The sequence below is a fragment of the Camelus ferus genome, chromosome 15, assembly GCF_009834535.1.
Source record: "Camelus ferus isolate YT-003-E chromosome 15, BCGSAC_Cfer_1.0, whole genome shotgun sequence".
Lineage (NCBI taxonomy): Eukaryota > Metazoa > Chordata > Mammalia > Artiodactyla > Camelidae > Camelus > Camelus ferus.
The window spans coordinates 48,000,181-48,018,041 of NC_045710.1; the positions used below are offsets into that span (position 1 = coordinate 48,000,181).

The window sequence follows — 17,861 nt, forward strand, 5'->3', positions numbered from 1 at the left end:
GTTCTACTGTATAGCACAGGGAACTATGTTCAATACCTTGGAATAGCCTACAATGAAAAAGAATATGAAAAGAATATCTATATATACAGTCATACATATATATATATGTATAACTGAATCCCTATGCTGTACACCAGAAACTAACACAACATTGTAAACCGACTACAATTCAATTAAAAAAAATTTTAAATGCTTGCTTTCTGTTCAAAGTATAAATAGTTCCTTTTAAATAATTCTTTTAAAATAAAAAAGAGGCATTGTGCACGGCAAAACATAGAAGTAGTACTGAAATGCATGAAGTTTGGGAAAACACTGATATTAAAGACAATGATGTGCTGGAAAATGCATAGGTTGACCTTTAATGTCCTGCCAAATGGCCCTCTCACACCCCTCTGTAGGGCTGGGCCAGGCATTTGAGCTGGAGGCTGGAGCTCCTCCTCGGTTCTGTGGAAACCCAAGGAAGGGCTGCCTCTGCCCTCCTCACCCCGATCTGGCACCCCTGCTGGGTGGAGGCCAGAAGGGAATGGGCTTCTGCTGAGCCATGAGCCCTGCTGTTGTGTGGCTGGGTCCTGACGATCAGGTCCCAGAGCTCCTTCCAGAGGAAGGCAGTGTGGCAGGGACCGCCCTCTGTGTCAACACCCGTGGGTGAGAAAGCCCGGCAGGGACTCCCTTTCCTGAGGAGGCTGAGCCTCTCCATCATGGACCGTGTTCTTCAGCTCACTGGGGTCGCCCTCCATGGGGAACCAGCGGCAGGGTGTTGCAGGACTCCGGGCCGGCTGCGGGAGGCACGAGCAGCAGGCACCCCCTGGGTCTCTGAGTCCCCAGCCCCCGACGGTGATCAGAGCATCAAGAAGGGACTAATTTAAAAACCAAACAATGTGGTAATTGCCCCTGGTCACCGGGTTGCCTTGCTTTTGGAAGGCCGCTGTTTCCGATTAGTGGGGCCTGGGTCTGATGAGGACTAACAAAGTGTAACGAATGATCAAAGCGACAGTTACAACAGCGCGAGTGCCCATCGATTGATCTGGATGACATAATAATGATAACCAATGAGGTGAGGTGGGGGGTGGATCCCCTCCAGGTGAGGACGGGGGTGGGCCCCGGACAGGTCAGGACTTTTCTCTGTTTAGGGAAAAGAAGGTCATGGGGTGGAAGCAGAGGCACGTGGAAAGGAAAGAATGCCCGCAAAACTTCTGGAGGAAAAAAACGGATCAGCCCTGGTTGAGAATGAGATGCTCGTTCAGAGACGGAGATGAAGATGGGCAGTCCTGGAACATCCCGAACCCAGCTACTAGGGTCCTGCACAGAAGCACTTATTGTAAAGAAAACTCAGCTCTCTGTAAATAATTTAAATAAAAAGGCACTCGTTTTAAAGTTATTTTTGCTAAGTCCTATTTTCTGAGTAGCAGAAGGATTACTTCTTTGAAAAACAATGAAGTAGGATCTCAAAGAGATACCCACACACCCACATTCATAGCAGAGCTGTTCACAAGAGCCAAGAAACAACCCAAGTGTCCATCGGCAGATGAATGGATAAAGAAAATGTGCTCTGTACACAGAGTGGAATATTACTCAGCCTTAAAAAGGAAGGAAACTTTGTCACATGCTACAACATGGATGAACCCGAGGACATTCTGCTATGTGAAATGCTAGTCACAAAAGACAAATACAGTATGAAAACACTTATATGAGGTAGCTAGAGCAGTCCAATTCAGAGAAGCAGAAAATATAATGGTGGTTACTAGGGCCTGGGGGGAAGGGAAAATGAGAAGTTGTTTACGGAGTTTAAGAGTTTCAGTTGTGCAAGCTGAAAAAGTTCTGGTGATCTGCTGCACAACAATGGGAAAATGCCTAATGCTACTGAACTGTGCACTTATAAACAGTTAAAAGGGTAAATTTTATATGTATTTTTCACAATTTAAAAAACAATAGAGCCTATTGCTTATTGTTAAACAGATTCATTGTCATTTAGATAAAAATAATTTTCAGTAATACTATATGTTTCCCGTTTTCTCAAGTAGTGTGTGCTGAATCGAATCTGACTCCTCCTTTGGAAGTTCAAATATTACACAGGGTAGGAGGACTGTGTTGACTTCAAAGCCTATTGGGGTGGGTGGTAGTATTTGCGGCTAGACAAACGGCCCTGGATGATGAATATCTGTAGTTCTCATGCCTGTGTCCTGGGGGTTTTATGCTGCTTTTGTTGTTAGTCTCTCAACTCTTACTTCTTTTCTGTGAGCCAGTCTCTTACCTCCTCTAAATTTGTCAAGGAAATGAGAAAATGTGTTAAACACAATAATTCAAGTTGTACATGAGATGAGGATAAAGAGATGCAGAATCAGGGACCAAAAGGTCCTGCTAATCACCGAGCTCCAGCACCTGGTCTCGGGCACTCCTGCTTTTCCTCTCCTTGGAAGCCCACTCTGCTTACCACTGCCCCGCTTTCCACAGAGGCCGGCGGGGGTGGGGCTGCCAGCTCCAGAATCACGGATGGGAGCGGTCTATTGTCAACCTGACCCCCAAACCACAGGCACAAATATTATCGACGGTAAGGTTCGTCTCTGATCAAAGTTAAGAGATTTGTGATTAGACATAAATTCATCTTCTAAGAAAAGACTAACCAGCTTTCTTCAGCACAGAAACAGTTCAAGTCTTTAATGCTACTTGGCTTCTTATTGCATAAGAAAAATATTCAACCTCTCCTTGAAAAAAAAAAAGCTGGTATTTTTAAAGAAGAGGGTATATTTTCAAGGATCCTTAAGGTCTTAAGTGATGCTCAGTGGGGAAAAATGAGATGCCTTCCTCTTCCTGACCTGATCTACTGATGGATCTGCAGGGATGTTCTGTTGAATTTTACTATTTTAGAAAGTGTGTTCTGAAGAGCTGTCTTACCCAGTATGAACTTTAGGACCCTGGGCATCTCACACCATAGCTTTTGTATTCTGCTTCTGCTCCCTGATCGCTTGTCCTTCTTGCTCCTTTATAATCGGGAGGCTGCAGACACATGCAGAGGAAGAAGGGAAAGAAGAAAGGCAGGCAGGGAAAGGAAGGGACGGCTGTGTCCTACGGGCCCCACCTCGCCCTGCCCCCACGAGCTCACTGCACAGCCCAGGCTCTCCGCTGAGGCAGCCTGGCAGCCACACGCAGTGTGGGCACAGGGACCGAGTGCAGTCGGAGGACCAGCCGTGCACCCTCACTCTACCGCTCACCAGCTCTGCACCCCATCCTCTCTGCGCCCCCATGTTTCCACCTTTGAAATGGCGACACCTTTCCACTTCCCTCCAGGTTTGCCGCAAGGATCCACTAGACCAGAGATGTGAAAACACAAACGTGAGAGGTCCTTTGCTGACTACCATTTGGCAGATGCAAAGCCTTGTTCTGTTGACACAGTCGTCCTCCATGGCACCTGGCAATTTGGACTTCATTGACAAATAGCCGAGAGGTGGGAACATTTGCCTCTAACTTCAGTTTTGAAATAAAGTTGAAAAGGGTTTTCACAAACCTGGCCTGCTGAGGTAGCCCCGGGTTCTACCGATCCCTTGTCCACACTGGCCACGTCCCTCAAGCAACTTTTCGGGCTGCCCTGACCCCTCCCTGACCTCTTTCCACTCCAGCCTTCTTTCAAAACAAAGCAACAGGTAAACCACCATAAATTCTCTTTTTAACAATCCAAATGCAGTCTCCAGGAGACTGGCACACCTTGACAAAAAGACCTATCACTCTGCAGCCTCTTTCTTTGCAGTCTGGTCCAGGGTCATAGTACTGGTGTCACACCTTAAACCAGGTGATGCCGGGCTCACCTGCAGTCTCCCAGGTCCCCAGGCAGCCTCTGATGTCAGCTCAAGCCTTCCCCCCAATGGCCTTGTATTGTCACACTATTTTCCTGGAGGGTCTTGGAAAATCATTAGCAGTGACAAAATATTTTCCAGAGCTCCAAGATTTTTCTTCCTGGTGACTTTTAAACCTTTCTGAGCCTCCCTGTTCCATCAGCACCCACCCTTTGGGGCTCCAAGCATATTCGACTTAATCAGTTTTAATACTTTAACTGTTTAAATAGTTAACAGTAGAACTTCGAACCACCCCCACCCCACCCCCACAATTGCCTATGTGTCTGAGGTTGTCAGATCAAAATGGAAAAATACCTCTAATTGTTTCCAGACAATATACAACGCTCTCACTCCAAGTGAGAATGAGTATAACTTACATTTTCACAAAGGATCTCGGGGAGGCCCGTGGGAGATTCCTGCAAGCCAGGCTTCTTTGCACATTCCAGTCCACTGGAAAATAAAGCCCAGTTCAAAACTGAACCAGGAGCTCGCACAGCCCCTGGATTATTTCTAGATGAGTAGCTATAGCTGGTTTCATTTTTTTCCAACAAATACTTCTTTTCAGATCTTAATAGATTTCTGCCTTGGCCTTGTAGGTCAGAGAGTAAATACCTGGGCCCAGAGGAAGTGACAACTGTTCATTGAAATACTGCAAGCATGGATTCTCCTGTGCTCCATTCAGGCCTAACAAAAAATCTGCATAGTGTTCTTTTTCTGCCTCTAGAAATATCTCCCTCCTCAAGAATTTCATCTCTGGGCCTGAAATTCCATCACTAAAAGATTCATTGGTTTTCCTGTAGAAGATTCAAGAGTTTTTAGAACTTGCACAATTTTAATGCAGATAGAATTGTTGGCAGTTAATACCTTAGGGTCTGATTAACAGAATTTTTTAACTCTGTGAGAATGTGACTCTGGATTAGGACCTAGAGAAGGGACTCTTGGGGTAGAAGAGAAGAAGGTGAAAAACCTCATTTATTCACATCCTGTGTGTGCCCGGCCCTTTCTAAGGTCTGCATCATCTGCTCGTCGTGACATTCCAGTGAGGGAGGTATTACCGAGTCCGTCTGAAAGATGAGGAGACTGGGATTCAAAAAAGGCTGAGGAAATCATGAGAGAACCTCCTTTACTTTGACTTGGTTGATTTTTTTTCTATGTCGGTATGTGCAGATCCAATTTCAAATATTTTTCTTTCAATCAACCCATGTCTCTTCCATTAGATATTAAATATCTTTGGATTTTCTTTTTCTGTAATGAATATTAAACTAACATGTAGTATTATATATTGAAGAAGTTTATACTGAATATTATATATATTATATTGGACATACATACAAATGAAGAAGGTTTGTCTGTTTGCCACCTCATAAGTTCATCTGCTACACTCCCAGGGACACCAGCCACAATTTAGGAAGCAGCCCCACACTCAGAAGCCAGCAGTTCTTGAGAGCAACAAGCAGCCAGAGCTCGCTGGTGCCAGCAGGCAGTCCCAGGCAGTGTACGCAGACTGGCCCACAGCTAACTCTCCCCTTTGGCGCCTCCTATGGGAGCAGGAGGTGGGGCCAGCAAGCACCTCAGCAGACAAGAGAAATCCGCCACCCTGACCTGCCATCTTCCCTTGTTTCCTTCAGAAGAGCGATTCGGAAGAAGAGTTCTTTTGTTTTTGAGGTTAGATTCAGGCACAGGTTCTCCAAATCAGATTCTGGCACCAGGCTCATCCTTGATGAAATTTTCACTGACCTGTAGTAAAAACATGATAAGGTTTCCATTTATCCTTTCTTGTAGATTTGCCTTTTTAAACCCTAATTTTGCCTCTTTTTTAAATGGAAGTATAGTTGATTTACAATAACAGAATCACTATGCTGTACACCTGAAAATAACGCAACATTGTTTACATTTTTTAAATAAAAAGAATGCACTTAGCTACTACTGATGCAATTAGAAAATAAATTAAAAGTTTTAAAGTTCCAAATCTTATGTCAGTCCCCTCTTGTTATTACTATATTTACTGTACCTGTTGTTTTCGTTTTTGTTGTTATTCACATTTTGTTTGACCAGCCTGTGAAAGTCAAAATCTGGGCACCCTTGGGCTAGAGTCAAGGCAAAGGGTCAATGAACATCATAAAAAGCATGAAAAAGATCATTTTTAATAAGCATTACCATGATAGTCATACATTTTTAAAAGATGGTGTAAAATCTAGTTCAGTATTTTAAGTGCAATACAATGATTTTTATTTACATCATTTAAATGAATTACATTTTAATTCTTTGAAACTCACGGTTGCAATATATCATGAATAATCAGAGTTTGCAAACATGTTTGTTACCACTGTCCCTCTAAGGTTCAGCAAAGCATTTAAGGTCATTATCCCACATTTTGCATTTGGGGAAACCACAGTTTGCATTCGGCAATGATTTTGGAAGGGGAGCTTATGACGCTCCATTGCGGCAGTGTGCGCATTCAAGTTTGCAGGAACACGTCCCAGAGAATCTGGTATATTCCTGGCTTGAGTTTTCCCCTCACCACCCACTCAGCCCCTAAGACTCTGCCACAGCCCTGAAAAGGATCCAAGTTCAGTTTTCAAGCATTTGTCTCTTACATCATCGTCAGCCCCGTACACTAGACTTGGAATCAACATCAAGGTAAGCCTTGGGGAGAGATCAGATTTGTAGAACTGGAAACTTCAGGCCAATATGACGGCGGTTCCTGGGACATTCAATCCAAAAGCTCCAGGTTGTAGGGGAGGTGGGGGTGAGCTGGCGGATCAGCGCCAAGGACCAGCCTGCTTCTGGAGCTGTTCCAGGCCCTGATGCAACCAACAGCCATGGTCATTGGTAAAGGACAGACATCTCTGCCTGCATCAATCACTGCCTTTTACCAGCCCGGCAGTGGGGTTCTGAATTCTTACACAGATGGGGCAATTGTTTCCTTTTCTCACACTCTTTGGAGTACAGACAATTTGGGGGATCCTTTTGTTCCCTAGGATCTCAAACTCAGGGCCCCCAGAACTCTGTTATATTGCCTCCCAGAAGTCAATAGAATTCTCACTCTTTTCTGGCTCTTTATTAAGGCGTGTAAAACAGATGTTAGCTGGGTCTCTGATCCCACAGCGTCTACAGAAGATCAGCTCAGATCTATACTCCCAAACATGTAGAAATTAAAGTCCTCACTAAGAATTCTGTAAATTAGATGTTCAGAGGGATGAAGACGGCGGAGGGGGAGTTTTGTTGGACCCCACTGTCCACATTGAATCCTGGCCTCACCATCTCACAGCTTTGTCATCTTGGGTAAATTATTTAACATCTCTGTCCTCGACTTTCTCTCTCGTGTAATAAATATAATAACAGTATCTCATAGGGTTACTATAAACTGTAAGGATTAAATGAGGAAATGCCTGTGGAGGACTTAGCATAGGGTCAAACATAGTAATTACTCTGTAAGAGTCAGCGCTTAGTATCGGTGTCATGAGCGGCCCTTGGTGACAAACAGCTGCAACAAAGGAGTGGCATCAAAATGTCCATCTTGGTTCCCAGACTTTCGACCAGAAAAGATAAATGGAACTGATAGATATTAAAGCCTTAAGTTTAGTGGATTGAGCCCTGTTGGTGGAACTTCTAACATCAATCAGTTGGTGGGGAGCCTGGGTGAGTAAACCTGTAAGCCAGCTCTGATTTCATGTTGGCCTTTTTTGACTCTTGTAAGGCTGGACCACAATATTTGCTGAGAGATACGACAGCTCCTCCTTTTAAACATCATCATCTAGGGATCCAGTGACTCTCACATAGGATCTCATCTAGTCCTGGGTGAGCCTGGCCCCCGATGCTCCTCCTCAGACCCACGATGCTCCACACTCACCCACTCAGAACCACGGGCATGAATCTGCACAGAGCTTCCATAGGAGACCTGGAGAGTCATGCCTCGGGAGGCTTGTGCTATTCCAAGTTAGGCCTTATTTTTATAGTATGTATATCCAAATACCGTGTAAGGAGGCAAGGGACTGTTATGACTAGGGCAAAACCTCTAAAAGCATCAATTCCAAATGATCTTTCATTTTTGAAGTTGTGACCTCCAGTTTAAAACCAGTCTTCCAACTCTCGCTAACGGTGGTGGTAATTTCCTCTGTAGTCGTCAACGGTTCAACTGCATTAGATCAATACTTTCTTACACTAATGTCTTCCTGTACCTTTTGGATCTTAAGCCATCACGCTATGGAGAGGAAGCCACTTAAATATTTGATAAGGGAATAAGCAGTCTCCAGGTAAATTTAAAATTGCATCCCCAAGATCTTGTGTGTATTCTCAGGGCCCTTTATTAACTAAATATAATCACTGATAGCAGGAGTACTGTTACTCACACACCAGTGGATAGTATTTTGCATTGAGACTAAAACAAGTCTCAACTGTATTACTCAACTGCAGCTTGTTTAAAATAGAAACAAAACCCAGGAAAAGAAGGAAAGGGTCAGAGGATAGAAACTTGTTTGGGGAATTCCAGAAATATAAAAAAAAAAAATCACAAGGACAAAAATCCATTCTTCAGCCATTAAATATTTTTGGTACATGGTCATCTGTGCTAGGAAAAATGCTATAAGGACAATGATCGAATTCTTGGAACCCAGACCAGTGGCTCTTGCATTTTGACAAATTTCAATCACTTTCAAAGGAAAGAGAGGGGAAAGGAGAGAGGGGGAGGAGGGAAAAAAGAGAAAAGGAAAGGAAAAAAACCCCCATGGTTCAGCAAAAGCATCAAAACACAGAACCACTCTGATTCCCTCTTCTGAGTCCTGGCACATCCCTGGGCCGTGGAGTTAGCCAGGGCACAGCTGCTTGGAGGGGAGGTTGAGAGCTTGAGCCAGTGAACTAAGATGCCCACACAAAGTCCTTGGCGGTAGGACGGGGAGACGGGCTGGAAAAAGAAGGGAAGAGGTGTGGGAAGGGGCCAAGGAAGTCCAAAGAACCCCAATATTCTCAATTCAAACCAGGCCTTTCAAGTCGTTACGAAAGCAGAAAGGTGGTGTATGGGCCTCTGGTAGCACTCATGCCTCTAACTCCATTCAGCTTAGAGGCAGTTCTTACCCTGATTTTGCATTTTACAGCTTTTCAAGCCCTTTCACACACGATGTCATCCAATCCTCCCCATCACCTCAGCTCACAGTAACAAACACACACACTGAATCCCCGCAGGTCTGATGACAGATCCAGAACCACGTGGACAATATACAGTGTTGGTTTTACCTCTTCTAGTCAGGAGGAGCTCCGGTTATGGGGTAAGTAAGTCAAGATGACAAGGTCATCATCGTAGGGGCTGGAGCTTTGGTCTCTCACACAACTGGTACAGGACAGACGTCTGTGAGGAGCTCCCTGCGTGCAAGATGCCCAGTTTGTGGGCAGAGATGAACGAGGGAACATGAAGAGGGACCACGGAGGGCTGTTCAGGCCCAGGCCCAGGAACCCTGACGGAGGTCGAACTCTAGAGTATCAAATCCATCACTTAGCATCACTGTCCTCAATTTACTAATCTGCTGTTGCTTAAGCAAGTGGTCTAATGATTTCTTAGTTGTTTGTATTCAATATTTATCCATTAGGTTTAAGATCATCCCAGAGGCCAGATACTAGGCTGAGTTTCAGGGTAGCCTCTTACAAGGCCCCACGCAAGTGCCCGATCACACCCTGCTGCAGTGCCACCTTATTAACAGGACTGTTGGAGCACCGGAAGGACTTAGGCCATGAAAAGGAATTACAGAAGAGAGACTGATGCTCTTTCTTATGAGTCAAATGAGTTTGGAGATCTTAGAGAATTAAATTTAAAACCAAGATGGCTTACAGAGTACAAGAAGGAATAATACTGCTATTTAAAATAAATCAATCAAACCTATAGCAAGAAGGGTTTTCTTTGAAGACTTTGGAACAAAAATTGACCTTGCTGAGCCACAGAATGTCATAGACCTTAAAAGATTTCCCTAGATCAATGATATATTTTTAAATCACTTTCCTAAAGCAAATCGGTGTTACCTTACAATATGGCAGAGGGAAACCTTTGGAAGTCATTCCAAGAAGTGCCACCATGGGTCAAGGATGAGATCATAGTAGAGAATCAAACAAACTCTCATTTTCATCAAATTCAAGTCTGTGTGTCCGGAGAGAAAGGGTCTAGACTGCATGCCTGTGAGGTCATTTCCAGGCCCCACCATCTCTCACTTACATTTTCTTGTTTAGTGTTAAAATCTACTTCTAAGTATCACACACTTGAGACAAGATGCTTTCAAGATGCTCACTGTGCTTTGCAGTTGAAGGTGCATAATCTTAGAGACCTGAGCGTGTTTTCTTCTGCAGTCTGTGTGCACCTGCCTTCACTATCTTAAATGGCCGCCTCGGTTTCTCATGTTCCTTCCCTCTTCCCCTCTCTCCTCTTACTCCTCTGATTTCCTCACCATCTTCTCCACTTTGCCCTCTTTGTTTGCCCAGGGCTCTCCTCCCTTTCTCTGACTGACAAGACATTTCTAGCCCCCCGTGGAATACCCAGGCTCTACCTACCCCCACCCCCTCTTCTTCCCCATCTGGGGCTGCCCTGAAGCCTGTATTTGATTTCTCTAGTCAGGATGACCCTTCCAGAGCATCACCATTTTATGGTTGGAAAAACCGAGAGTGACTCCTTTGAGACCATCACTGATGAAGTTCAAACCCTAGTACTGTTACGAGGGTACCCTCCTTGCGCAGAATTGGAAGTCCCTTCTCTGGATGCCAAGGAGAATTTATCATTTGCATCATTCTTGTGAAAATGGCTTCCACTGTTGGTTTTAATAAGGATCTCAAGGGTGCCTGATCTTAACATCCTTTCTTGGACTTCAAAGGTGTCGAGCAGACCCCTGGCCCCTGAGCTGTGTGAAAGGCCCCAGGCTATTTGAAGAACCGCTTCTGCGCAGTTGGAGTGTCTTACTAGAGGCCAGGATTAAGAGTCTCAGACTAGCACAGGGATTTGAAAACTATGGCAAAGTCTTGGTATGAAAGACAGAAATCCCACGAGGAGGGAAGCTGCCTTCTCAAATGCAGGGCTGAACTGAAGATTGTGTGTCCCATCCTGGGACCCAAAGAGAGAGTTGAGGAGGAGGTGAGAGAGGACCAGTGGCCCAGCCTTGGGGGAAATACGACAAAGAAAAGGTAAGTGCAGCACACATTTCCCACCTAAAACTGCCATCGTGAGCTAAGAACAGCAAACACTTCCTGGTGGCCCGCTATGAGCATGCTAAATTTAAGTCCTCTCATTAGTCCTCAGAACGAGATGGGTACTAACTTTCCAGACATAGAAACTGAAACTTCACTAGGAATTTTCACAAAGTCATAGTTAGAAGGCAGTGGAAATAGAACGTGAACCCACGCATTCTGGCTCCAAAGTCCACGCTGGTCATCACGAACGTTACTGTCTAAGGTGGCTGGAAACAGGTGCCCCATGGATCTACTTGGGGCAGGAGGGAAATGGCAGCTCTCTGGGGAAGAGCTGGCGCCCAGGCTGGATGGCGTCCTCAGCCCCAGCTTCCTCAGGGATCAGCTCTAGCAAACTTGCGAGCAGACGGGGGCCCAGAGCAGAGCCCACAGCGGTGGTGGTGTGGGGTGCCCAGAGCAGAGCTACAGCGGTGAGTCACCCGGGGACACAGAGGCTGCACTCGGTCCCACGCAAGAGGACTGTGGGAACCAGCTGCCTGAGGGTGGCTGGCGGTGTGTTTAGAAGCCTTAATAACCAAGCAAGCCAGGGACAGGACGAATGTCTTAATTCCTCATCTGGGAATGTTGACAGTTGCATGTACCTTGTCTTCCCAGCCTCACTGTAGATGTGGAGAGGGCAGGAGCGAGCTTTCCACTTCCTTAGCTCTCTACCATGAAGACACCCAACACCACTTTATTTGCTTAGAGGTTACACATTCACCCATATTTTAAAAAGAACTCAACCCTGTACACTCATTTTTGCCAGCTAGGAACCGGTCCTGCAGAACAAAAGTAATTGATCCTTTGAAAAAACTCCCTTGAAGTATTATTCTGGGTTTGTGCACCTGAGGAAGGAGAGAAACGTGGCATTTATTATGCATCTACTACAAGCCAGGCACCGTGCCAGAGACGCCACAAATGTGATCTCATTTAATCCTCCAATGACTGGATGAAGTAGGGAAAATTATTAATACGCATTTTGTACAGATGCAAAAACGTAGAGGCTTGAACTCACAAAGTTAATGCATCATGTAAGCCCAAGGAAATCTGGCTCCAAAACCCGTCTCTTCCCCGATTTCACTCAGCGACTTGCCAAGTAGAGAACAGGTTTTTGTAGGAGAAATTTTTTTCCCGTTCCCCTAAGTCCCTGTGGTCACTGGCTTGGGGCCTCCGTGAGTGGCTTTCCAAGCTTTGGAATTTCTGCCCTGATGCCGAGGCTGCTGTCAGTGGGGTGGAGAGAAAACGAATCCTGGGCAGAGCAAAACTGGTACAAACACACGGTGGATGCAGTCGGCAGTGATGGCTCCGTTCCCCTTTTCCGCATCAGAATAGGGTATGTACCCTCCTGCCCACGAGTCAGTAGTTCCTTCTCCTCTATGTAAAGTCTGTTTCATGACTCTCCACCCAGCTCCCCACGTGCTGTGTGACCCCAAAGAGGGCTCCAGGCTGTCTTCAGAGCCTGGCCTCCCCTCACACTACAGAATCTCCTCCACATCCACAGAGGAGGAGACTGGGACACCCTGCCCGTAAAATGACATCACGTGGCCAGGGCTTTCCCTCCAGTCCCTCAGCCTTGACCCCACGGGCTCCAGACAAAGAAGAAGAAAACTGGGGCAATAAATAAACCCCCTAGAAGAGAGTTCTCTGCCCTGCGTTCAGGAAAACTCCAAGGAAACCTTAATCAAGTTCCCTCGGCCTGTTTCTGACATGTTCTCAAAGTGCCGCAGTCGGCGGGCCTGATGGAGCTCGGGTTTCACAGTTCACACCCGCCGCGTTTGCGACCCGCACGCTCCACGAGGAGAGAGCCCGACCTGAGACGCTGCCCGGTATCCCCTCCGTCCGTGAAAAGCGCAAGGGAAGAGCCTCAAGAGGTGACCCAAGCCGGTCTTGGCTTCCAGCAGCCCAGGCCCACACTCCCTCGCTCCCTCCGCAACCCCCATCCCGGCAGCGGGCACCTGACTCCCAGCAACAGCCTGTTCCAGCTCCAGCAGCCTCGGTCACCGCTGCCAGCCCGGGGGGGGGGGGGTCCCCGCCTTTCTCTCCCCTTTGCTCTCATTCTGCATCCAGCGTTCTAAGCTTCAGTGTTCGCCTCCTTCCGCCCTCTGAGGTCAGCCCTGCCTCTGGGAGACGAGAGGGGAGACTCTGGGGCTTCCAGATGGAGATCTGGGTGAAAACGAGCAGGAGAAAAGGAGTGTGGGAGGCAGAGGCCGGGGGGCCTTGGCGGAGACTTTGGAAAGCCTGGCGGCCTGCGTGGGGGCGGGGGGCATATTCAGGGAAGAAAGGGGAGTCGGGGAGCCTTGGGGGCCCTCTTGCTGTTCACCCCGGGGCATCTGAGGAGTTAAGTAGAGGACTTGATTTATTTCGAAATGACTTCTGATTGCATGGACTGTGTTCTTTCAGCCGTAACGCTGCTCCAAGACCAAACCTCGTGGGGCGTGACTTCATAAGCATTACGCTGGTGTTTCCACCGCTAGGTCCTGGGAGGTTGTGGGGAGTGTGAAGGGGCCCCGAGGGGTGGGGGCGGGGAACGGGGCGCAGGAGCACACAGCCTGAGTCAGTCCCCGCAGCCTCCTCAGTCATCACCCCAAACACCGGGGCCCTGTGCAGCTCTCCAGTGATTTCAAGGCAACCTGATGCGTTTTCATCTCTTTTTCTTTAAGAAATTATGAAGAGCTCATGGGAATCTCTGTGGGAGGCAATAAAGAGCCAAGAAGAATCGCAAGGAATTGAAATGGTGGGCTTCGTTAAGGCTATTCAAGCACGATGTCTATTTCCTTTTACTTAGACTCTCAGGTTCTCAAACTGGGAGGAGCTTCAGAAACCGGCCAGGCTAGACCCTGACTTCACATCCAGTCGTCACCAGGTAACAAGCGGGCCAGGGGTGCGGGCAGTACGGCTCCTGATGCCAGGTGAACACCAGGACCCCGGCCCTGTGGTGACACGGCGACGTGCCACCCCTCTCGCACAGGGGCCCTGACCCTGCCTGCCATCCCCGGGGGAGCTGGACCCCGGGGGATACTGATGCCAGGGTCTCACTGTCAGAGATGCTCATGTCACCAATCTGAGCGGCAGCCTGGGCATCGGGGCTGCACAAAGCTCCCAGGAGATTCTAAAGCAGCCAGGACCGGAGAACACTGTCCCAACACCTGTGTGCCTTCTGTGTGCGATGCTACCCTCCGCGCCCACCGCAAACTCACGGTGTGACGGTATTTGGAGGGGAGGCCTCTGGGAGTGACCAGGAGTAAATAAGGTCGTGAAGACGCACCTTCACGAATGGGATTAGTGCCCTGATAAGAAGACTGTAGAGAGAGCTTGCATCCACCATCTCTCACTCTGCCAGCGGGGATACGAGGAGACGTTGGCACTCTGCCAGCGGGAAGAGGGCCTTCACCGGAACCACGCTGGTGCCTGATCTTGGACTTCCATCCTCCGGAACTGTGAGAAATAAAGCTCCCCACTCCATGGTGCTCTGTCAGAGGAGCCCAAACGGACCAACAACTCGTGAGCACTGCCCCCTCGTTAACAGCACCTACAGGCTGCAGGTCCTTGACCAGAGAGGCAGCGGCAGGCAGAGGACGGGGCTCCGGGTGAAGTGTCAGCAGACCTGTGCGCTGGCTCACAACAGACTCGCTGCGTGACTTGGAGGAAGTGGCAACTCCCCCAGGGCCTCGGATGCCTCCTCTGTAAAATGAGGGCGTTGAAGTGGAAGAGGACCTTGCTGTTCCTTCCAGCCTGTACGTTCTGCAAGTCTGAGCCTCCTTCTCAGCTCTAAGCTCCAGTTTCTGAAAACTTGAGATTTGCACGGCTTCATGTTTTCCCCTTTAATCACCATTTCCCCTCTTTTTTCGGTTTCCACTCTATTTTCTTCATCTTGATGAATGGAGTATTCCATATATGAAAGCCAACAACCCTCAGCTTGGCCAAGTTGTGGACACAGATAAAGTCACAGGAGCAGCAGTTAAACACACCTCTCACTGGCCAAAAAAAAAAAAAGCCCTGGTTGCTCAAATACGAAGTCCAATCCCTGCAGCCACTCGAACAGATTTCGGTTCCAAGACCCCCACCGCCCCAGGGGCATCTCACAAGCGCTGGCGAGCCCGTCCGCCAGGAGCATGACCGCGGGCATCTGTTCCACGTGCTCCCTGCCGCTCACGCACCCTTCTTTCTAGGAACTCCACCCGAGGGAGCTTCAAAGTTTTCACCGTGTACTACCCAAGAAAGCAGTCATGTGTAGGCAGGGTGCTGCCTGCTGGAGCCACCCAAGCTCTCAGTCCTCGAGGGCCAGCATGGAGCCAGGGCCCATGCAGAAGTGGGGAGAAAGGCCATCTCCTCCGCTCTGCTCCTCAGGTCTCCCATGCAGTGTTCCTTGTGCCCAAAGAATCACCAAGCTTGCCCTAAAGCTGTTCCCCTGTCTTCCCACCTCCCTCCCTCCCTCCCTCTTAGAGATCAAAAGCAATCCAAGGTGAGTAGGGTGGGAGAGAAGCAGAGTTTTCTTCCTCCCTCTCCTTGTTTAGTATACACAAATACATAAACGTATACATATACACACACATATACATACATACTATATCACTGATGTATAGTATAGCTAGTGTGTATATACAGTGTGTTTATTTTATTTGTTTGTGTGTGTGTTTGTTTTGTTTGTGGTTTGTTTGACTCACTAGTTCTGCCAGAAGTCACTTCAGCACCCAGTCTGCTCTCGCCAGTATTCCCTGGTTGTGGTAAGATCTCTCCCTTTCTAAGAAAAGCAAATCCCTCATAATTTCAAAGAATAACCATCACCTCTCAAGAATTCTCAAAAAGACTTCCTTAAAATCCAATAATTCTATCCTAAGAAAATACAAATGCAGACAAAGATATTCATCATGATGTTGAAAAAAAAAAAAAAAAGGGAAAACTTTAACTCCAATGAGAATATTCATAGAATGGAACGTTATGAAGCCCTTTAAAATAAAATCTTTATGCTTAATGAAGTGGGAAAATATTTAAAAATAATGTACGGTAAAATGCTTGCAGTGTGTAATAGCATCCCAATTTTATAATTCGAAACAAAATCATAGAAAAAAGATGGAAAAGAATTACATCAAAATGCAAATAAAGGTTATGTCTAAGCAGTAAATTAAAGGGTGTTCTTATTTGTTTCTTTTTCTGTCTCCAAGATCCCTAAAAAAATCCAATTATTTTATATTCAACAAACAAAGATTATGTATTTATATACAGTATATCTATGAATAGGTAAATATAAATATATGGTGAAGACTTTATTATTATATTATTTATATTATATATAAATATACAGCCTTTATTTGTTATAGTAAGTTGTTATACTAAAATTTTAAAAATAGATTTTTTTTTAATATAACAATCTCAGAGCTGGTAGCACTTGTCCCTAAAAAGAATAAATTCATGCTGAGAAAACCAAAGGCATTTCCACCTGGCTCCTGGGTAGAGGAATCACACTGTCGGCCAACATGTGTTGATCACATATAGATACAGATGTGATAACAGTTTCCAATTAAAATCAATAGGTGCCTCAAAGGTAAAACCAGCCATCACAGAGAGAACAGGGACCAGAGCAAGCCCATCTCAGAAGAAAGAAGGCAGGGGCTATTTGCCTCGGGCCTGCCCCGGCTGCCCCAGCACAGGCGTCCCCAAGGTCCCGAGCCTGAGGCACAGGCTCCATTTGCGGACCCTCATGGGACACTCTGCCTCCTGCTCCCACCACTCACATAAGCAACTAAGGGAGCTGGATCATTGCCTCCAGTCCCAAATAAGTGGTAAGAACTCAAGTGCGGAGTTCCTCTCCTAGAATCCTAAAATCAGAACCACAAGCCAAATCACCCAGTGTAGAACAAAAGGCTCCCATTGTCGCTGCCAGCTGGAAGGGGCCCCGCCAACCCGTCCGCCCGGGGCGCCGTTTCTGCAGCCCATCCTCCTCCAGTCAGGACGCCCCAGGGTCCCCTGCGGCTCCAGCTGACAGAGCACAATGCTCTCCTTTCCAGACGTCTTGGGTTAATTTCTTTATTTTTTCTGGCCCACATTTTGAAGTCTTTCCAGACTGATGATCTAAAGTAGAAATTACAATCCTATCGGGTCTGTCCAAAACAGATGCCACATAATCACAGTCATATTAATAAAGCTGGCAAGTGTGAGGATGAGGAATTTGAGGAAAGGGAGGGGGAATTAAAAAAAAAAAAAAAAACTAACAACTTCCAGAATGTTTCAACGGATTGAACACTCCTGCCTTGATCAGGTTTCCCTGAGAAATTGAAGGTTGGCTTTTTTTCTATCTAAACTCCAAGAAATTTCTTTTCTTTGAGATTTTCTACAGCTTGGATGAAGAGAGCGAGAAGGGGGCACCGTTTCTAGAATCTTTTTGGACTTTGCAGCATTCAAGGTCTTATCGATGCGTGGGTTTCCAGCTGCACATGACATAAGTCATTGAAAACTGGCACATCCTCGCATCCGCAAGCACAGCACAACCACAAGCTTGGCAAGCAGTTCCTATTGCCAGATGCCTTCACTGTTTCTGAAACTATGTATTCAAGGCACTCCACACTTTTTTTCTTGCTGGAAATACTTCCAAAGAAGAACACAATGTTTTGGGTTGCCTGGCCAAAGTTTAGCTGTACTTTTGCATCTTTGCCAAACTTCCTGTTTTTAGCAAAAACAATTTATTATCTTGCTGGTTCTTTACCCAAAAGGATTTGCAGGCACAAATAACTACTTGGTTTCCATGTATTTTCAGAGAAGAAACTCACTCGCTTTCCCATAATTATCCTGTAGATGCAAGAACAGAAACGTATTTAACCTTTGGGAGTGCTACCGAGGCAT

The 17,861-nt window shown here is 46.6% G+C and overlaps 1 long non-coding RNA gene across 4 annotated transcripts in view; it reads right to left on the reverse strand.

Moving 5' to 3' along the window:
• The window catches only part of LOC116669008, a 34,792-nt gene extending 18,694 nt beyond the window's left edge, over positions 1-16,098 (reverse strand). For 2 of the 4 annotated variants that reach the window (XR_004326375.1, XR_004326374.1), the window contains exons 1-4: positions 12,980-16,098; positions 5,430-5,564; positions 4,795-4,891; positions 2,893-4,277 (exon numbers count right to left, since the gene is read on the reverse strand). This is a non-coding gene — a long non-coding RNA (uncharacterized LOC116669008). Of the gene's footprint in view, positions 1-2,892; positions 4,278-4,794; positions 4,892-5,429; positions 5,565-5,838; positions 5,885-12,835; positions 12,927-12,979 lie in introns of those variants that run through there. The other 2 variants (XR_004326376.1, XR_004326377.1) reach the window with 2 other exon arrangements.
• Positions 16,099-17,861: the final 1,763 nt, after the last annotated feature.